Source organism: Cryptomeria japonica, chromosome 11 (assembly GCF_030272615.1).
Source record: "Cryptomeria japonica chromosome 11, Sugi_1.0, whole genome shotgun sequence".
Taxonomy (NCBI): domain Eukaryota; kingdom Viridiplantae; phylum Streptophyta; class Pinopsida; order Cupressales; family Cupressaceae; genus Cryptomeria; species Cryptomeria japonica.
Window position 1 is genome coordinate 462,312,742 of NC_081415.1, and position 4,671 is coordinate 462,317,412.

Here is a 4,671-nt window from a genome sequence, read left to right on the forward strand (position 1 = left end):
TAGGTCTTATTAATTATAACTTAATATATGACCACATATGCAAAAACATTTCATATTATACTTTCAACTCCCCTTAAGACCTATATTATGCAAATATTAGGACCTATTATGTATGTGATATTAGGACCTAAATTATGCGATAATAGGTAAAAAATTAATCACATATACATAATAGGCCCTAATATATCATAAATATAGGTCTTAAGGCCCAGACTCAAGTATATAATGTAAAATGTTTATGCATACATGGTCATGTTATTACGTCACAATAAGACCTATTATATGTCATAATAGGTTCTATTACGTCATATTTAAGATAGGTATTATCGCATATAATAGGTCTTAATATCACATAATAGGTCCTAGTATCAGATAATATAGGTTTTAAGGGGACTCAAGTATAATATGAAATATTTTTGCATACACTTGAAAACAAAGAAGACACAATGTTTGTTTGTTTGAAAGTGTTTGATTGTTTTGATCATGCAAGCACAAATCCTAGGGTTGGATGAGACAATAGTTGTTGAATCTCACTTGGGGGGTTACCCCAAGCTACGCAATTTAGAGCGGATACTTAGGTGCTTGACCCCACTGGCTCCCCTCCATGACACTCACTTCTCCGGGGCAGCCAAGCACCAGTCCCCACGAAAACTCCCTATGGCAAACTTTGAATCTCTACTAAGAACCGTAAGAATGTGAGTCGCTTCAGAGGTCCGACCTCCTACGCCAACAACTAGAAGGTTTTTTGCTTCTAACACCAAAGGTGTCTAGTAAGGGCATCCATTCGGGTGGCTATAATCAGCAGCGTGTTACGCTCCGTTAAATGGAAGGCCTCCCAACCTATAGAGGTTGCGCTCTATAGGGTTTATGGGGAGTCATAACGTCGTTATAACAACATGTAACACCTGTTGGTTGCAAATTTTGTCACAAAGACATTTATTTATAGTGGCTTGGAAGAGCTTGACTTTAGCTTGTTACCACTTTGGGTCGTTCCCTCTCACCGAGCCTTAAGGGCTACTTGGGAGGTAGACCCCTTTCTAAGGATAAAACAAAAATAGCCTATTGTTGAAGACACAAAAGACAAGTTTGTAATTTTAGATCACCAATTGAAGTGTTTGCTAAACTATAAAGACACATGGTTTCAAAATCTAAATTAAACTATATATTTATGGACTATCTAAATTAAATTATAAATTATAATTTATAAATAATAAATGGGAAAGAGAGGGGTCCTCGAGATCTAAATTTTAAATTAAAACCATGATCTATTATAAATGGACTTAAGGGGGGAGAGAAAATGTCAATTACACAACAAGCAAGTTAATGGAATTTGAAATTTGCAAATACACATATTATTTCAAATTAAAGCATAATTATTTTAAATTAAAATGAGATTATTATTATTTTTTGAATAAAAAGGGTAAAAACTTTATTGAAACATAGACACAGAAATTACAAGGAGGGCCCAAGCTCCGAGGCTCCAAAAAGAGATCCTCGGGCTCCGACCAAGCTCAACCAACAACATTACTATCCATATCCTCAGCAAACATCTTCTGCAAGGCCTCACACTAATCCGGGGAAAGATGCTCCCAACCTTCAATTTTCCAGTCACAGTCATGTTCCGAAGCCCACTTAGCCAAACAATTAGCTGCTCTATTGCATTCACGAGGAATGTGGATGAAGGACACCTGCTCCATTAAAGAACTAATTTGAAGAATCTGATGAACTATCCCTGCCAGCTACCAATGAATCCCGCTTACCTTCTTCTCAATCAACAAATTCACAATAATTTGTGAGTCCGATTCACAGATAACCTTCCTTCTACCCAACTCCCAAGTCCGCTCTAGGGAATAGAGAATAGCAAGTCCCTCCATAAAATTATTAGATTGCCTCCCTTTATGCACCGAAGAAGAACACCACCTCCCCAAACAATTCCTACCAACACCTCCAATCCCTGTCGGGCCTGGGTTACCCCTGGAGGAGCCATCAATGTTAATCTTGATAATCTCATCCTGGGGGGGCCTCCACCTTCCCATCCTTTGGACCTTTTTCATAGCACACCTACCTCTTCTGACACGAGCGGAGATGGGAGACAACTCCTGCCAGCCAAACCTACTCACAATATCCGCCTCATCTCTATCCAAAGAAAAAATCACCTTACATTTAGCTTCCACCATCTCCCGAATCATAACCATGATTCTATTCCACACTTGTTGCACTAACAGTCTGGCCTCACGAAAGATCCTTCTATTCTTCTCAAGCCAGATCTGCTAGAGAATGAAGATGGGCCCAATATACCAGACCATCTGGAGGAAGGGGGACAAGATAGGAGCTCTGCCCAAACTGCTCCAAAACTCCACCAGAGAATCTGTGTGAACACAAGGACACTTCAACACCCCCCACCAGTAGTGCCAAATAAGTATAGAGAAGGGGCATCTGAAGAACAGATGTGAAGAGTCTTCCTCCCCATTACCACACAAAGCACAAATCGAAGGCCCCGAGAAACCCTGCTTGCAAATATTATCCCAAGTTAGGCATCTATTCAAGGCCAGAGTCTAAGCAAAGTAGTTGCACTTTGGCCAAGAAGAATTGTTCCAAACCTGTTTCCACCAGTGCACCTCTCTTCCCTCCAAACTTCGGTTCAACTGTTCCCTGTAACCACTAGATACAGTAAAGACTCCCTTAGGATTCGGAGACCAGGCAAGTCCATTGCTACCCTTGATGCCACTATAGTGTCTACTCGCCAGAATGCCTTGTAACTCAACACAATCCTCCTCCATCCCAACAACCAACCACTCATTAAGATCCTTTCACCGCTCCATCTCCAGCCGCCCACACCTATAAACAGTCTTGAAGTCACTCACCCTTGACCACCCTGCCTCCAAAAACCTCTGGCTAAGATTCCCAAGATTAGGAAACTGATCAAGGATGGGGGGGTTCCCATCCCAAGAGTCATTCCAGAAAATGACCTCTTCCCCCTCCTACAAATCCAAAGAGACCTTCCTTAATGAGAGAGGCCCCCTTCTTGAGAGTATACCAAATCGTAGAGTCTTTACCCTCAAGAGGATATCTTGGAACCTCCTGAGCTGGTATCCTTTGCATATATTTGAAGGCCAAAATCTTAGCCCATTCACGATCCTGCTCGACACACCACCTCCTATACAATTTTGCCCCCAGAGCCTCCCCGAAAAGAATAGCCTTCCTTAAACCAAGCCCCCCCCGATTGCTTCGGGCTACACACCAGGTCCTAATTGACCAGACTCCATTTGGACGAGGATAGATTGCCTGCCCATAAGAATTGTCTTGCCAAAGAATCTAGGCCCTTCAAGATCCACTTAGGAGCCACTTGAAGCATACATCTATAGGTCGGAAGAGCCCGAACCATCGTCTAAATCAGTTGAACCCTCCCAGCAAATGACAACCATCTATGAGTCCAATGTTCAACCTTCGAGCGAAATTTATCCAAGATACCCTGCCATGACTCCCGAGGAGGGTTACCAGGAGAGTTAGGAATACCCAAATAAGTCAAGGGCAAGTAGCCAACTTGGAATCTCAAGATAAGAGCAATCCTCCTTTGAATAGCTTCAGGGGTGTTGAAGAAAATGATAGAAGATTTATCTTCATTGATCAACTGGCCCAAGACCGCCAGATAAACATCCATAACCTTACGCAGATTCGTAGCTTCTCTGATCCGAGAAAGTCCCATCAAGGCCGTGTCATCAACAAATTGCAAATGAGACTGCATTTGCAAGTCATTACCCCAGTTCCAACCCTGAATACTGCCCTGACCCACATTATGTTTGATCAGCCTCCCCAAGCCCTCAACCAGGAGAATGAATAAGGGGAGAGGGGGTCCCCTTGACGAAGACCCCTAGATGCACCAAACAGCTCAATATGATCCCCATTGATTAGAACTGAGAAAGAAGTGGACGTAACTCCACTAATAACCCATTGAATCCAATCCTCAGCAAAGCCAAAAGCCCTAAGGATCTTTTGGAGGAAAGACCAATGAACTCTATCGTAAGCCTTAGCCATGTCCAACTTGACAAACATAGCTTTTTCCTTGGATGTAGCCATAGAATGAATGGTCTCTGTAGCAATAACCACGCCATCCATAATTTGATGCCCTTCCACAAACCCGCTCTGTTCCTCAGAGATAACACCCCCCAGACACTTCTTCAGCCTCTCTGCAATCAGCTTCGAGATGATCTTATAAATCACATTTCAGAGAGATATAGGGCGGAACTGGCCTAACCTGTGGGCCCCCTCACACTTAGGGATAAGCGCAATGAAGGTCGCATTCAGGGCCCTCAACATCTGTTTATTCCTCTGGGATTCTTGGACTACTTCTAGTACGTCCATTTTGATGATATCCTAGAACTCTTGAAAGAATTCAATCGGGAACCCATCCGGGCCAGGGGATTTTCCTTTCCTCAAATAAAAAACAATCCTCTCGAGTTCTTCCAGCAAAATAGGGGCCATAAGCTACTCATTCATCTCCCCATTAACAAGAGGAGGAATGCAAGCAAGAACCTGGTTCTCCTCCACCGCTTCTCCCTGAGACTGCTCACTGAAGAGGGATTGGAAATACTGTAAAGCCTCCCTAGATATCTCCTACAAGGATAATAACACCTCATCTCTATCATTGACCAGAGCAGGAATGGAATTTCC